Raw genomic sequence first — 17,962 nt, forward strand, 5'->3', positions numbered from 1 at the left:
TGATTCAGCAGATGAAGTTAGGGCCTAAGAGCTTTAAACAATCTGGTGATACTGATGTACTGGTCTGCATAAGCAAGGATCTAATGTCTAGTTACCAGCTTCTTAAGTATCAAGCAGCAGTGTTGAGGGTGGTGGTGGCAGTGGGCCAGTGGCAGCAGTAACTTCCTGACCTCCAGAACACAGCTCCGGGGTGGGTCCTTCAAATTGATACTTAAGGGCAGCAACCTTGAGTCCCACTCCTCGAACCCTTCCAACAATTTTCTAAGTACCCAATTTCTTGTGTTAAATCCTTTTGTGGTTAAAGTACCCAAAGTGGTTTTGTTTCCAGCACTGAAACCTAACTGACACAACAGGGGAACTGAGTATTGGGGGAGGGGAGGGACAAAAGTGGGAGAGAGAATTTTTGTAGCATGCCTTTTAATATTTTTTTTTATTTTTCAACCATATTATTATACTGCTCATTCCAAAAATAAATGGTTAAAAATAAATAATATTGTTCCTTAAATACACTTGTATTAATCAGATTGCTATTCTAGATTGAGAAAGTTTAGATTCTACCTGCCTGCCTTATATCCAGCACCTAGTACCCTGCTATCCTAACATGTGCTACCTAAATAAACAGGCCTGCTTCCTTCTGTCTGAATACTATGTTCTCTTCAATCCTACACCAGTAACCTCTAAGGCAGTTTGTATGCCGTTAACCTATCACAGTAGGTTGCAGACACTGGGCATTCAATAAATGTTCAGCAAATGAATTCTGCTCTCCCTAGTCTTCCCAAAGGTCAAGTGTCCTGTCAATTCTTCAGTCCCAAAGCTCCAGACTCCAGCTACCCATTCCAATTTCAGTCACTCTCCAAGTTCAGGCTCCCATCACTTCATGTGGGTATTTTTCACACAGGACTGATAAAATTCTGAATGGTACTAAACATACATCAATTCCCCCAAAAATGTTAACAGAATAAACAGCCCTGAACCTAGTCTCCCTACTCTGATACAACTAACATACAGCTACTACAAACAGAAGATATCTTGACAGCAGACTAGCTAACTATCCAATGTGATGAACTGTGTAATACAACTGTAGAAAACAAAAGCATTCCCTAAATCTATTCCTCTCCATAAAGCAGAGAGAAGGACATGGACATCTCAATCACATTCCTTTTGCCCTCTCATCTGTACAGCCTACCAGAGACTAGCAAGCCTCCCTAAAATAACACAAGCTGGCCTAACGCACTCCTATTCAAAAGCTCTTGCTTTAATGGTTTACTATCTCTAGCAGTAGTTTTCAAACACAAGGCTTTGGACCAATGCATGGAATTAATTTCTCACAGAACTAAATTTATTTAATTTGCAGAACTTTTCTTTATACTAAAATCACATTCTTTCTAAATTTTTGGTGTGTAAATATACTTTTTAAATTAAAACAGTGGTAACTGTTGGTCTCTTACTAATATTATGTAGCCATTAAAAAGAGTATGTCAGCCTTCTATGTACTGATTTTAAGAGATCTCTAAGAAAAGTGGGGAAAAAACCCAACAACTAAAGGTGCAAAGTGTACTGAATGCACTACCATTTATTTGGGAGAGGAGAGAGAGCCAATACATTCATACCTGTTTTTAAATGCGTGGGCTATCTCTGGAAGGATGATCAAGCAACCCGGTTTGCCTCTTGGGAAGGGAACTGGATAGTTAAGGAACTGGAGAGGAAGTATGAGACTTATTTTATTCAATATATATCTTTTTGTATGTTTTGAATGTTGTACCATGAGCATGTACCAACTATAAAGAGTATATAACTAGATACTTATTTTAAATATCCTTATTTGGCAAAATAAAAAGTGCAACCTCAGGACAAATCCCAAATTATTTTGAATTTGGTCAGTACCTTCTAAAAGTCTGGTAAGTCCAGATCCACAGATTAACTCCAAATTCCTAGGCTAGCAACTCCAATGCACATGCTCAGGAGCCTGAAGAAGGTCTTCTAGGCCCTTGGCTACTCTAAAGCCCTTCCTTGCTCAAAAAACTTTACAGGGCACAGGCATCCTACTGTCTGCAGTACATAAACTACATAAACCTCACCAAGAGGATCAATAGTAACAACGGGGTCAACAAGGTTTCCTAAGGAGAAGGCAGTTTCCCCTACTTTTCTAAAGTGTGACAAGGATGAGAGGCACTCACTGAGAATGGGGAAACCCAACTGCATTTCAAAGAACAGAGAAGACTTGGTGGGTCAAAATTGCTGGTTGCCTTGGAAACAGCTCAGCTTCATCAGTCAACAGAACTTTATTAAGTGACTCTGACCCGCCCAGTCAATTCCAGGTCTTGAAAGGGATTATAAGACGTAAGTGTTCTGGCTCCTGTCCTTGAGGAGAATCAGACATATGAACCAATTAAGTTTTAACACTATTAAGTGAAACTACATGAAATACTGATAATCAACTACTTTTTACCTACAAAACAGTAATTGTACTAGTGCAACCTAAATATCTGGATAACCACAGGGGGAGCTAGAGAAGATGTGACAAGGTTAACAAAAGAGAAGTTGTGAACAGACTATGTATAGACAGGAAAGAGGAGCAAGAATTTCCTGCTTCAACATGTAACTAACAGTCACTGATGAGACTCTAGTTTACAAAGTAACACTGCAGCTGGGAGTCACATTTCTAATGGAAATATTAGCCAGAAAGGAACAGATATTGAACACTAAACTGATAACAAAAGTTAGCTCTAGGGAAGGTCGAACAGGTATTAGAAATGGTCAAGAGACTTTGCTTGTAGTTTGAATTTTTACAAAGATTTAGTTACATAATACTTGTGCATATAAAAATAAATACCTTTAAATTAAAAGTTTTGAGTATTTAATGGGCAGATTATCAACCAACAGCTTTGTGGTTATTGGATTTATATGTATGCTGCTTGGCACATCCACAAAATAGAATATGATGCAGCTATAAAACAAAAGACAGAAAGTGAGAAAACATACCCTACGAATTGATACAGAAAGATTTCCAAGACGTATTAACTTTAAAAAAGGCAAGCTACAGGGGGACCTGGGTGGCTCAATCGGTTAAGCCTCCAACTCTTGATTTCAGCCCAGGTCGTGATTTCATGGCTCATGGGATCTAGCCCCACAGAGCCTGCATGCTGATGGCACACTGCATGCTGATGGCAGCACAGAGCCTGCTTGGGATTCTCTCTCTTCCCCTCTATCTGTCCCTCTCCTGCTCAAATGTACATGCACTCTCTGGCTCTCAAAATCAAATTAAAAAAAAAAAGGCAAGCTACTGAATAGTGCATATCTTATAATACTTTCTGTGTTACGTTGTGTATTTAAATAAAGAAACACTGGTAGGATGGACAGAAACTAATAAACTGGTTACCTATAGAGAACAGAGCAGGTATAGGATGAAGAAGTAGAAGCAGCACTCTCACTGTATACTTTCTTATTCTGTTTTGATTTCTGAACCTACTCAAACTCTCACTAATGGATTATCAATTAATTGCCTTGCATTTCACAGGTAGACTACCATATCCTATCCAAATTATGATTATAATAATTTGTATATCAGTATAATACTGATACTACCATTTATTTTTCTTGCATTATGACACTGATTAGTGCTTCTAAGATGATGTTGAAAATTAGCAGATAGTTGGCATCCTTCTCTTTTAATGAAAATATCTCTAATGTTTCATCATTAAGTGTGAAGTCTGTAGAGTTTTCTAATTAATGCCTTTAATGTGAAGTTTTCCTCATACTTACTTACCAAGGATTCAAGAATAAATTTTGACCAAATGTCCATCAATGGATGAATGGATAAAGAAGATGTGGTATGTATGTATGTGTACACACACACACACACACACACACACACACAAAATGCAGTATTACTCGGCAATCAAAAAGAATGAAATTTTGCCATTTGCAACTGCAATGATGAAACTAGAGTATTACGCTAAGAGAAATTAGTCAGAGGAAGACAAATATCATATGACTTCACTCATAAGAGGACTTTAAGATACAAAACAGATGAACATAAGAGAAGTGAAGCAAAAATAATATAAAAACAGGGAGGGGGACAAAACATAAGAGACTCTTAAATATGGAGAACAGAAGGTTACTGGAGGGGTTGTGGGAAGGGGGTGGGCTAAATGCGTAAGGGGCATTAAGGAATCTACTCCTGAAATCACTGTTGCACTATATGCTCACTAACTTGGATGTAAATTTAAAAAATAAATTTTTAAAAAAAGAATAAATTTTGAGACTTCTCAGTCTTTGTCAAGATGATTGTATAACTTTTCTCTTTTACTCTATGAATAAAATGAAATAACAGATTTCCTAAGTTTAAGTTATCATTACCCTATAAAATAAATCATATTTGGTTGTGTGTGCCATTCATTTAGTAAGTGTCTATTGGGAGTTCTAGTATTTTACTGACAAGTTTTGTGTCTCTTTTGTAAGTAGGACTTGTCCAAGTTTCCTTGTATTATGTCCTTCCTGCCCAATTTCAGGATTAGGCTATGCTAAGCTCAAAGAAAGGACTTGAAAGCTTGATTTCATTTTCTATGAAACTGCCTAGTCTGAGACTTTTTCACAAGACAATTCTTTATCGACCTTTTCCATCACTTCTATGGTTATTAATCCGGTCGTGCTTTCTACCTCTTCTTGAGTTAATTTTGCCTAAGTAAGAGAGTTTGAAATGATCATTGGATATAATTGTTCAATAGTTTTCCTTTAAAGAAAAGGCTCAGAAGACTCAATAAAAACATTTCAGACTCAAGTCACAAAGAGGATTTTTAATTTTTTTTTTAATGTTTATTTACTTTTGAGACAATGCAAGAGACAGAGTGCAAGCAGCAGACGGGCAGACACAGAATCTGAAGCGGGCTCCAGGCTCTGAGCTATCAGCCCAGAGCCCGACGTGGGGCTTGAACTCACGAACCATGAGACCATGACCTGAGCCGAAGTCGGACACTTAACTGACTGAGCCACTCAAGCGCCCCACAAACAGGATTTTTAAATGGCAAATACGAACACTAGATGCTAAGCACTTTATAAGGCAGAAATTATGCCGTATCAATTCCATTATTCAACGTACATTCCTAAATTTGTATTCTGAGACAAACAGCTAGGTTGTGGAGATACAAAATAGATGACCAAGCATTAGGGCTTCTATAGTGCCAAGGGCTCAAAAAGAGGTGTGGTGGACTCCTCTGCCTCCCTACAAAGAGACCAAGAATATTCTTGATCTCTGGAAGGAAAAGAGTAAAGTAGTAATAAGCCTAGAATTATCTGGCCTACCTATACCTATACCCTATAACCAGAACCAGACAGTATTTCTTATAGCATACTTGAGCTGGAGACTGAGTTTCTACATGCTCTCCCCTACCCCTCTTCTAAAGCACCTGAGTGGACCCTTCTTTTTTTATTTTTCTTTTTTTGTAAGGATATTTTATTTTTATGTAAGCTACACCCAATGCCTATGCATTCAATAAATGTTCATCAAATGTACTTTTTAAAAATATTTTATTTTTAAACAATCCACACTCAACACAGGGCTCGAACTCACAGCCCCAAGATCAAAAGTCACATGCTCCACCAACTGAGCCAGCCAGGTGCCCCCAAATGTACTTTTTAAAAAGATTTGACATGAATACCTAGAGCCACAAAACAGCAATAGGAATATATACACAGGGGCACCTGGGTGACTCAGTCAGTTGGACATCTGACTTCTGCACAGGTCATGATCTTCCAGTCCGTGGGTTTGAGCCCTGCATGGGGCTCTGTTGACAGCTCCGCCTGGAGCCTGCTTTGGATTCTGTGTCTCCCTTCCCCTGCTCTCTCTCTCTCTCTCTCTCTCTCTCTCTCTGTCTCTCTCTGTCTCTGACTCTGTCTCTCTCTCAAAAATTAATAAACATTTTTTAAAAAAGGAATATATACACAAAGCAAGGTGAATCATCAAAATAAACCAATGATAACCATGTTGCAAATGTCAAAAAGACAAACAGACCCCAGCATAACAACTGTCAAATTGGAGGGGATTTATGCACAAGTGCTATGATCACCATGACAAAATTAGTTACAAAATAGCTCTCTACCAAAGCCAAACAAATACTGAAAACTCATACTTATCTAGAATTCAACTTAGAAAAGACAGATAACATAAGTTTCATAGTAAATTAGGTTACTATCGTGACCTTATTTTAGGCAAGGGACATAACTATTCAGTAAGTCAACCAAGCCACAGAACACCAGTGTAGCCAAACAAATATAAAGGGACAAGGAAAATTGACCAAAAAAAAGGGGAGGGAGGGACGGAAATTCATCAATTAAACAGACATTTTCTGAATACCTACTCTGGGCCAGGAAGTATGCCAGGGTTTGGAAATACAGTGTCAAATATATAAAGATGTGTGATCATAGCAGCTGGCAGAGGAAGACAGACTCTATGTTATAAAACACACTGGGCCTTTCATTTCCTCAGACATACCACATACCTTCCCATACCCAGTGTGCTCCTTTTACTTGAAACATTTCTCCCTGCCTACTCTTCCTAGGCAACAGCCTAACATTCCTACAGCATTGGAATCCCTAACTACCATATCTCAAGTAGCTCCCATCTCCTTCCAATCTATGTCAGTTTCCCATTTGCTTCCTTCATAGCATTTACCCCAATGTATAATTATTTCATGTGTTTCTCCATTTACTTGCTTATGTTCATGGTCTAATTCCCTAAGAGACTACAGAAAACCATAAAGTATTTGTTTCGTAGTCACTACAGTATCCTCAGGGGAATAAACCTGTCTATACGCCGAAGTAATTATAATGAAGTGCAACAACAGAAGACTACTTAAGGTTAAGCATGGTGCAGAGGAGCAAAAGACCAGTTCTAGGACCAGAGGGAAATTAAGAGGCCAAGGAAGAAGGAGACAGGTCAAGACAATGCTAGTGAAGAGGAGACACTCGATTTCAATTCTGAAAGATGAAGAGGCATTTTCCAGGTGATCAAGGAGGCAGTGAGGCTAGCGAGTATTTCTGGGTATAGTATGAGTAAATCAGCATAGGTACAGAGGAATGGAAGCACAAAAGAGGACAAAGTAGTGCAGAAAACTGAAAGTGACAAAGGAAACAGAAAACTATGCAGAGAGCTGCACAGGAACCATATGGATTCCATAGCTCTTGAAAGGACGGGCAGCTGGGCCGTAAGTGACTGTTTCCCAATAGCAGCCCATAGACCACAGGGTGCTGGTGAACAGAGTTAGTGGTCCACAAAGTCTCCATGAAGAATGTTTTGCTGTGCTCTTCCATAATCTAGACCATCTTTATCAGAGCTAATGTAGTAGCATTTTGCTCCAATGCTACCAAAAGTGGGATCCATAAATAGTACACAGGTCAGAGGCACCAGTCCTATTTTTGAGTTTGAGAAACACTGCTCTAAGCTAACAGATAAGTCAACCTACCCTAGAGCTCCACCAAGGTAAGGAGAGGACTCTGGGAGAGTGAAGCTCACACCAAATGAGAGAGAATAATGCCATGTACATGTCCAGAAAGGCAGAGAACAGTGCAGATCTAACACAGGGAGACAATATTTGGTTTGTCCACAGTAAATGACTTCAAATCCCGGAAGGCCTGCTGCTCAGTCCTATGAGTGAAATTAAGCTGCCCAACCCTACACACTGTGCACATGCTTAAATTAGAGCAGCTAGACAGTGCTTGGCAGGAATCTATTTGGTCCCCCCACACACACACCAGAAATACAAACTGAAGAAACATTACAGGGTGTGGGGGTAGGGGAGAGGACCAGAAAGGATAAAAATTTCCCTCTGAGTTCCCACTCCAACTGGTCAGCACTCACTAACATGGCTATTAATAACAGATGTGTGTCACTTACTGTGGGGGTTATAACTGCTATTACATAAGGTATCTCACTGGATCTTTACCACAATTTCATGAGCACTTAAGCAGTTGTCATTATCACTGCATGCATTTTACATATGTGGAAATTAAGACTCAAAACAGTGACTAGGAGGGGCGCCTAGGTGGCTTAGTTGGTTAAGCCAATAAATGTTTATTTATTTTTGAGAGAGAGAGAGAGAGAGAGAGAGAGAGCGAGCGAGCATGAATGGGGGAGGGGCAGAGAGAGAGGGAAACACAGAATCCAAGGCAGGCTCCAGGCTTTGAGCTGTCAGCACAGAGCCCAACATGACGCTTCAACTCACAAACTGAGAGATCATGACCTGAGCTGAGGTCAGATGTTTAACCACCCGAGCCACCCAGGCACCCCAGCATCCCCCTCTTGATCTCAGCTCAGGTCATGATGTCACAGTTTGTGAGTTCAAGCCCCGAGTTGGTCTGTGCTGACAGTGCAGAGCCTGCTTGGAATTCTGTCTCTCCCTCTCTCTTCCCCTCCCCTGCTCGCTCACTCTCTCCCTCTCTTTCAAAATAAGTAAGTAAACTTTTAAAAAAGGAAAAAAAAAAGAGGGACTAGGAAGAGGTGTAACCAAGATCAGTATCCAGATCTTCCGACTAAGTCAGTGAGGACTTCTCTTAATTTGACTTCACGTGTAAATATCCTTGCAGTGACACAGGTCTATAAAAATGTCTTTTGTCTTGGCCATCCAATAATCTACCTGATGGTTAGCTCAAAATTTGCCTAAACTTTCTTGCAGGGGTTGGGCATTCAGGCTGCTTCCAGATTCTTACTATATATATAAACAGCTTTCTGAGGTGCTTTAGATGGCTCAGTTAGTTAAGCATCCAACTTTGGCTCAGGTCATGATCTCGTGGTTTGTGAGTTCAAGCCTCCCATAGGGCTCCCTACTGTCAGCACAGAGCCCACTTCATATGCTCTGTCCCCTCCCTCCCTGCCTCTCCCCCACTGGCATGCATGTGCACTTTCTCCCAAAAATAAATAAGCATTTAAAAATAAATAAATAATCACCCTTTCTGCAAATATACAGCACGCATTTACTTCAAGAATCAGAGTGTGCCTTTATTCTTGGCTCCGTGCACAACACCAGAAGCAAAAGAGTTCTATGCACAAAAGTAACATTCTAAGCCATCCCCAGCCTTTGCTGGAGAGAGGATGGAAATGGAAGTTGTATTTAGTGAAAAACAAAAGGCTGACTATTAAGCTGCAGAAAAACTGTACTGTTTTGGATGCCTTAACTCTTTCCCTACTTCTTCATCACTTCCATTAATCAACATCTGACACTTCTAACTCCGGAAGTGTCTTGAATTCATCTGCCCTCTCCATCCGAATCATTCCTCACCAGCAACAGTTGAACAGTCATTGCATCCAGGCAACCTATTCCCCTCTATCAGCACTGGCAAAGGGCCTGATACAGTGACACTCAGTAAATATTTAGTAACTGAATAAACATCACTATTTTTCTGTTCCCAAGAAGAATCTATGTCTCTCTCTCTTGCTTAACATTTTCCTTTCTTCGCCCAATCTCCGAGCACTCCTGATGTGTTGGTCCCTGGCCAGATTCTGAGAACACATATTTCTTGAGCCCTGAATACTTTTGCTCACATTGTTCCTTCTGCCTGCTCTCACCTTCACTCTCATTCTGGAAATCCTATCCTTTGATGTCACTTCCTTCCAACTCCCTGGCCCCTTCTCCCCCTCCATCAGACCTGCCTGGATAAACCCTAACCCTAGGTAAATCAGATTCTCCACATTCTCCACCCAGGCAGCTGATTAGGGCTAGAGAACTTACTCAACATGCTAATGGGTCTCATTTGAAATGCAACACCACCAAAGGTGGTCTCCTTGGATGCGGAGTAGGCAGTATGACTCAGTGTGGGGAAAAAGGGTCTTCTAAGGTGCCCAACATATCTGTATCTTGATCTGGGTGGTGGTTATACACGTGTATCCATGTATAAAAGTTCATCAAGCTACACACTTAAGATCTGTGCACTCTAATATAAATTATACCTCAATAAAAAGTTTTTTTAAATGGAGTGCCTAGTTGGCTCAGTCAGTTGAGTGTGCAACTCTTTTTTTTTTTTAATGTTTATTTATTTATTTTGAGACAGAGAAAACACAAGGGAGCGGCAGAGAGAGAGGGAGAGAGAGAATCCCAAGCAGGCTCCATGCGGACAGTGCAGAGCCCGATGCGGGGCTCGAACCCATGAACCACGGGGCTCGGACGCACAAACTGTGAGATCAATCCTGAGCTGAAATCTAGAGTCAGACGCTTAACCGACTTGAGCCACCCAGGTGCCTCTGGAGTGTGCAACTCTTGATTTCGGGGTTGTGAGTTTGAGCCCCATGTTGGGTACAGAAATTACTTAAAAAAATAAAATTTTTAAAAATTTTAAAAAGAGTAGCATCTTTGCTCTTTTATTAATTCAATCAAAGTCTTACAACTGTAAACGACCATGAAAATTAGTATCAAAAGTTTTTTGGGGGCGCCTGGGTGGTTCAGTCAGTTAAGCGTCCAACTTCAGCACAGGTTATGATCTCACTGTTTGTGGGTTCAAGCCCCGTATCAGGCTGTGCTGACAGCTCAGAGCCTGGAACCTGCTTCAGAGTCTGTGTTTCCCTCTCTCTCTCTGCCTCTCCCCCACTTGTGCTCTCTCTGTCTCTCAAAAATAAATAAACGTTGAGAAGTTGTTTTTTTTTTCAAAGTGTTGTTTTTTTTAATTCAGGAGTTGGGCACTTGGATGGCTCAGTCAGTTAAACATCCGACTTTGGCTTAGGTCATGGTCTCACAGTTTGTGACTGCAAGCCCCACACTGGGTGAGCTCAAGCCCCACTTCAGGATTCTCATTCTCTCTCTCTATCTCTCTCTCTCTCCCTCTCCCTCTCTCTCTGCCCCTTGTGGGATTCTCTCTGTTTCTCCCTCTCTCTCTGTGCCTAGCTCACTCATGCTCTCTCTCTCAAAAAAAATAAAAAATAAAAATAAATAGAAATTCAGGGTTGAAGGGAAGAAAAAAATAGAAGTAAAAATAAAAGGAGGGAGTGGGAAAGAAAAAAAATTAAAAAATAAAAATCCAGGGCCTACCACTGGCTGCTGAGTGGAAAAGAGCCTCAGGAGGAAGCTCAGTACAGAAGGATGCAGGAGACCTGTTAGGTGGCTAGTGCCAAGGTCTAGAAGATCCATGATGGAAGCTTGAGGCCAGAGCAGGAGGGTGGAGGTGGCAGCCAGTGTAAAAGTCAGGACAGATTCTGCAGGTGAATCTGACAGGATTAGCTGATGGAGTAGATGATGGGGTGAAGAAAAGAGCCAGGGAAACTCCAAGGGGATTCTAGACATTCTAGCTTGTTGAGCTGTTTAAAACTTGTTTAAAACTGTTTGAACTTGACTGTTTAAAAAAGGGAGCGGGCATCTGGGTGGCCCAGTGAGTTAAGCATCCAACTCGATCTCAGCTCAAGTCTTGATCTCACGGTTGTGGGATCGAGCCCTATACAGGGTTCCACACTGAGCATGGAACCTGCTTAAGATCCTCATTCTCTCTCTCTCTCTCTCTCTCTCTCTCTCTCCCCCCCCTCGCCCCTCTCCCCTACTTGAGCTCTCTCTCTCAAAAATAAAAAAATACAGATATTGTCTCTTACTCGAAGAATAATAATAATCCAGAGACTAGAACCAACAATTCCTCAGTAGCAATGAGCATACCTAGCACCCAAATCTCTGTGTCTAATACCATTTTCCAATAAAAGGTACCAGAGGTCTTAGCTGATTCTAGGATTGAGACAGGAAATATACAAGATGAGCCTAGAATATTTTGTAGTGACAGAAATAAGGAAGTGTTACACACACACACACACACACACACACACACACACACACAGTGATCATTGGAGTATGTCAAAAGAATACAAGAGGGGCACCTGGATGGCTCAGTCCATACAGCATGCCACTCTTGATCTCAGGGTTGTAAAGTTCAAGCTCCACATTAGGTACAGAGATTACTTCAAAATAAAATCTTAAAAAAAAAAAAACAAAAAAAGGACACAAGAGCCAACTGAAAGAGTTCCCAATACAACAAGAGCAACAAAATAAAGCAGTATTGGATTACAACACAAAGTGTAAAAGAAGTAGGGGTCCACACTGATATAAATAAAAGGTCATCAAAAACAAGTAAAATCTAGAAACTGACACAGCCAAAAGCAGCCTAAGGAGACAGGACTACTAAATGCAATGTTGTATCCAGGATGAGTTCTTGGAACAGAAAAAGGACATTAGGGGAAAACTAAGGAAGTATGAATAAAGTATGGACTTTAGTCAATAATAATATACCAATATTGGTTCATAAATTGTAACAAATGTACCTTACATTTCTGTATTATTAATGTACAAAGTTAAGAGTGGGGAATACTGGGTGTGTCATATATGGGAACACTCTGTATTATCTTCGGAATTTTTCTGTAAATCTAAAACTATTCTAAAATAAAAAGCTGGGACGCTGACTGGCTGACTCGGTGGAGCATACAACTCTAGATCTCAGGGTTGAGTGTGGGCTCCATGTTAGGCATGGAGACTGCTTAAAAATAAAGTCTTAAAAAAATAAAATAACATAAAAAGCTTACTGAAAAACTCCATGACCACCAACCTCCAGTCTGACTTTAGTGGCATTTGATGGCATCAGCAATCCTACCACATTTCTCATATCCAATCCCTCTTCACTCTCCTAAATGACATTTCATACCTAATATCTTCTTTCCTCAAACCCAAGCCCTCCTCCTTTTGATTTTCAACCTTAGCTGAGGATTTCCTTATTTCATTTAAAAAATAAAATCAATCAAAAAAAGAATCCCACTGCTGGTGGGAATGTAAAACAGCGCAACTGCTGTAGGGGAAAATTTGGCAATTCCTCAAAAGATTAAACAGGATAATTAGCATATGACCCAACCATTCTATTCTTAGGTAGATACACAAGAAATATGAAAATATACGTCTACATACAAACTCATACACAAATGTTCATAGCAGCATTATTCCTAATAACCAAATAGTGAAAACAACACAAACACTCATCAACTGATAAATGGATAAACAAAATATAGCATATCCCTATAATGGAATATTGTTACTCGCCCATCAAAAAGAATGTTTATTGGGGCACCTGGGTGGCTCAGTGTGTTAACCATCCAACTCTTAATTTCAGCTCAGGTCATGATCTCACAATTCGTGAGTTCGAGCCCTGCATAAGGCTCTGCACTGACACCTCAGACCTCAGAGTCTCCCTCTCTCTCTGCCCCCACCCCCATCTGCTCTCCTATCTCTCTCTCAAATAAACTTTAAAAAAATGTTGATATATTCTACGACAAAAATGATTCTTGAAAAAAAAATTTAATTTTAAAAAAAGAAAGTATATTAAGTGAAAGAAGCCAGTCACAAAGAAAAACACTGTATGATTCAGTTTCTGAGCAAATGCCCAGAATAGACAAATCTATAGAGACAGAAAGTATATTAGTAATTGCCTAGGGCTGGGGCAAGCTGAGGGGAAAAAGGAATGACTGCTAATGCATACAGGGTTTCTTTTCGGGGTGACAAAAATATTCTGAAATTAGAGTAGCAACAATTGTACAACTTTGTGAATATACTACAAACCACTGATTTGTATGGTTTAAAAGAGTAAATTTATGGCATATAAATTATAACTCAATTTAGAAAAATAAAAAAGGAGGGAAACAAAAGAATCCCACCAAGTGCTGGCAAAGACATAGAGCAACTGGGACTCACACGCATTGCCAGTGGAAATGCAAACATGGAATAGCCACACTGGAAAACAGTTTGGCAGTTTTTCAACAAGTTAAACATACATTTAACCTATAACCCAGCAATCACACTCCTTGACATTTGCCCAAGACAATGAGAACTTATGTTCTCACAAAATCTGTAAGCAAAAGTGTATTCCTATTTAGTAAAACCTGGAAACAATTCATATCTTTGAACAGGTAAATGGATAAATTGTGGTACATCCATATAATGGAATTCTACTCAGCAATAAAATGAAGAAATTACTGATTCATGCAAAGGTGTGGATGAATTTCAAATGCATTATGATAAGTGAATATGATAACACAAATTTAAAAGGCTACACACTGTCCAATTCCATTTATATGACATTCTGGAGAAAGTAAAACTACATGGACAAGGACAGGATCAGTGGGTAACAGATGCTGGAAATGGCAGAAGTAGTAGAAAGGCATGCAAGGAAATTTTGTGGGGTAATAAAAGCGCTCTACATTTTGTGGTGGCGCATGCATGACTGTGAATTTGGCAAGACTCATATAACTGTACAGTATATAAATTATAACTCAATTTTAAAACAGAAAACACACACAAGAAAAAGAAAAAACACATGCTCCCATCATCAATCCCACAAGTCAACCTTCATTTCCATCTGTACACCCAGTCTTCCTCTTCCCCTTATAATAAATGAACTATCTGCTCCTATAAACGGCCAATTCCTCCATTTGTGCACCACACCAGCTCTCTCTCCCATTTTTCTTGAACTCATGCCCATCAGGATTTTGTCCCCAGTGCTCCACTAAAACAACTCGTCTAAAATTAACAACACAACAAACAACAGGTGTTGGCGAAGATGCGGAGAAAGGGGAACCCTCTTGCACTGTTGGTGGGAATGCAAACTGGTGCAGCCACTCTGGAAAACAGTGTGGAGGTTCCTCAAAAAGTTAAAAATAGAATTACCATGGGACGCCTGGGTGGCTCGGTTGGTTAAGCAACTGACTCTTTCGGCTCAGGTCATGATCTCATGGTTCCAGAGTTCAAACCCTGCCATTGGGCTTTCTGCTGACAGTGTGGAGCCTGCTTGGGATTCACTCTCTCTCCTCTCTCTCTGCCCTTCCCCTGCATGTGCCTCTCTCTCAAAATTAATAAACATTTAAAAAAAGGATGTACCAAAAAAAAAAAAGATGGTACAAGAAGTGAAGAGATAAGAACCAGAAACTCAGACTTGATCAGTGCAAATAATTCTAATATAATCTTTTTTATTTATTTATTTTGAAAGAGAGCAGGGGAGAGGCAGAGAAGAGAGGAAGACAGAAAATTTCAAATGGGATCTGTGCTGATGTGGGGCTCGATCCCACAAACCGTAAGATCATGACCTGAGCCAAAATCAAGAGTCAGATGCTTAACCAAGTGAGCCACCCAAGCACCCCAGTGCTTAAATATAATTAAAAAAAAAAAAAAAAAAAAGTGAGACAAGAGCTAAGGACACAATGAAACTCAGATTTTAAAATCCTTTGTACAAAAAAATGGAAAGAGACCATGATCAACTTAAATGGAAACAAAGCAGTGGAAATGTGCCAAAGAGTTAGGAAAGCAACAGACAGAGGAGTTTTTCACCATGTTCTGGGTAGAACAGAGAAGGCGAGGCCTACTGTTCAAGGCAGATGGTGTGCTCCTGACAGATGATAGGAAAAAGGCGGAGGGTGGCAGAACTAGCAGTTTCTGTCCTATCCACCAAACATCACTGCTAGGAGACTGAAGCCTCTCACATCTTAAGTCAGTTCATCTGCACAAGGTAAAGAGGCAGGCAGGATTATGCCATCCAGAGAGTAGGAAATGGATATCTGGAAAGTGTGTCCCAAAGTGGTAGGTCCAAAATTAGAAGATGAATTCTTATCAGTACTCCACAGCCTGTTTGGTGAGATAAACTTTTTTAAGAAGTAACAACCTCCATGGAAAATCTAAATCTTTATTTTACAAATTCCCCTCCCTAAATAATAAAAATCCTAAATCTATGATTTCTTTGGGACCCTAGAATTTAAGAAAAACTGGCTTAGATGATTTACAAATGATTTCTGGTAAGATACATAAAACAGTTGTCTAACACAACCAAGTTAGGGGCGCTTGGGTAGCTCAGTAGGTTGAGTATCCAACTCTTGATTTAGGCTCAGGTCATAATCTCACAGTTTGTGGGATCAAGCCCCGCGTCCGGCTCTGTGCTGACAGTGTGGAGCCTGCTTGGGATTTTTTCTCTCCCTCTCTCTGCCCCTCTACCTCTCTCTCTCTTACTTATTTTTGAGAGAGAGAGAGAGAGAGAGCGCGCGCGCACGTGCGCAAGTGGCAGAGGGGCAGAGAGAGATGGAGACAGAATCCGAACCAGGCTCTAGGCTCTGAGCTGTCAGCACAGAGCCGGACATGTGGCTCAAACCCACAGACTGTGAGATCCTGACCTGAGCCAAAGTCAGACACTTAAACTGAGCCACCCAGGCACCCCAATAAATAAACATTTTTTTAAAAAACAGGTTAAGTCTCAGACTCATCAGTGATTAATCTGTGATCTTGGGCAAGTCATTTTACTTCTGAGCTTCAGTTCTAAATGGGCTTGCCTAAGCAATTAAGGCAATTAGCATCATACCTGACACAAAGCAAATCTCTGACAAATGTTAGCTGCCATTACTACTGTTGTTTAACAGAAGTATAATATGTGTAGTAGACAAGAGAGAAACTAGGCTTCTGTATAAGCATTTCAGACAAAATAAATCAAAGATACAGACCTATTAAAAATATCACAGCATTAATCAAGAAAGACCTCTCACCCACTCTGGATCACATTTGTATCTCCCTACACATCTACTGTCACATGAGGTTCGAAAAATACTTTAACCCTTTTCATGTCTTTTTTGTTTTTTGGCAACCTAGCAGCAAATTCAGAAAACATGGAAGAGCACTCAGGAAAATATCACTAGGGAAAGGAATCACCTAGGAGGCATAGCCAGCCTTTGGAGTCAGATCAACAGGGGTTCAATCCTAGCTCCACCAGTCACCAGCTGTGAAATTAGGAACAAAGGACTTACCTCTGTGAGCCTTGGTTTCTTCCTTCATTTATAAAATTGAAACAATAAACAACATAACAACATAGCTTCCTGAGATTTAATGGAGAAGCTGCATATGGAGAGCCTGCATGGTCAGTCCTTCACATAACTATCTAATTTTACAATATTAAAAAAATTTCTCGGGGTGCCCGGGGTTCCCTCTCTCTTTCCCCCCATCACCCATTCATGCTGTCTCTCTCTCTCTCAAAACTAATTAAACATAAAAAAAGTTGGGGGCACCTGGGTGGCTCAGTCAGTTAAGCGTCCAACTTTGGCTCAGGTCATGATCTCACGGTCTGTGGGTTCAAGCCCTGCATTGGGCTCTGTGCTGACAGCTCAGAGCCTGGAGCCTGTTTCAGCTTCTGTGTCTCCCTCTCTCTGCTCCTCCCCGACTCACGCTCAGTCTGTCTGTCTCTCTCTCTCTCTCTCTCAAAAATAAACATTAAAAAAACAATTTTTTTAATTAAATAAATAATTTCTCTGAGGCGCCTGGGTGGCTCAGCCAGTTAAGCATCCAACTCTTGGTTTGGGCTCAGGTCATAATCTCACAGTTCATGAGATTGAGCCCCATATTGGGCTCCGTGCTATCAGTGAGGAACCTGCTTGGGATTCTCTCTCTCCTTTCTCTCTGCCACTCACCCACTCGCATGTGTGCATACATTTTCTCTCTCTCAAAATAAATAAATATTAAAGTTTTTTTTAATAAATAAAAATAAAATAAAGTCTTAAAGAAGGGTGCCTGGGTGGCTCAACTGGTTGAGCATCCAGCTCTTGATTTCAGCTCAGGTCATGATCTCATGGTTTCATGGGTTTGAGCCCCAAGTTGGGCTCTGCACACTGGCCATGGTACAGACCCTGCTTGGGATTCTCCCTCTCTCCCTCTTTCTCTCTGCCCCTCCCCTCCTCAAAATAAATTTGTAAAAAACTTTTAAAAAAACAAAAATAAGAAATAAAAAATAATCAAATCAAATAATTATAGACTGGCAAAAGCGTAGCATAAGAGAATTCGTTAGGTGTTCCTTATGAGCATGTGACTTCTGATCTCAGGCTTGTGAGTTCAAGCCCCACATTGGGCACAGAGATTACTTAAAAAATAAAACCTTAAAAAAGAAGAAATAAAAATTTTCAATGTAAGAGAAAAAAGGCAAAAAGAAAAATCAAAAT

General features: G+C 40.3%; 1 protein-coding gene across 6 annotated transcripts in view; it reads right to left on the minus strand.

Annotated features, from left to right (window-relative positions):
• Positions 1-17,962, minus strand: part of PHF20 (PHD finger protein 20) — a 170,045-nt gene that overhangs the window by 94,224 nt on the left and 57,859 nt on the right. Inside the window, exon 2 of one of the 6 annotated variants that reach the window (XM_053200001.1) lies at positions 1,611-1,696. The exons of 4 other annotated variants lie outside the window; for them this stretch is intronic. The gene's annotated coding sequence lies outside the window, so the exon portion shown is untranslated. The remainder of the gene's footprint in view (positions 1-1,610; positions 1,697-17,962) is intronic. One more of the 6 variants, XM_053200002.1, reaches the window with a different exon arrangement.

Source organism: Acinonyx jubatus, chromosome A3 (assembly GCF_027475565.1).
Source record: "Acinonyx jubatus isolate Ajub_Pintada_27869175 chromosome A3, VMU_Ajub_asm_v1.0, whole genome shotgun sequence".
In the NCBI taxonomy this organism is placed as follows: Eukaryota; Metazoa; Chordata; class Mammalia; order Carnivora; family Felidae; genus Acinonyx; species Acinonyx jubatus.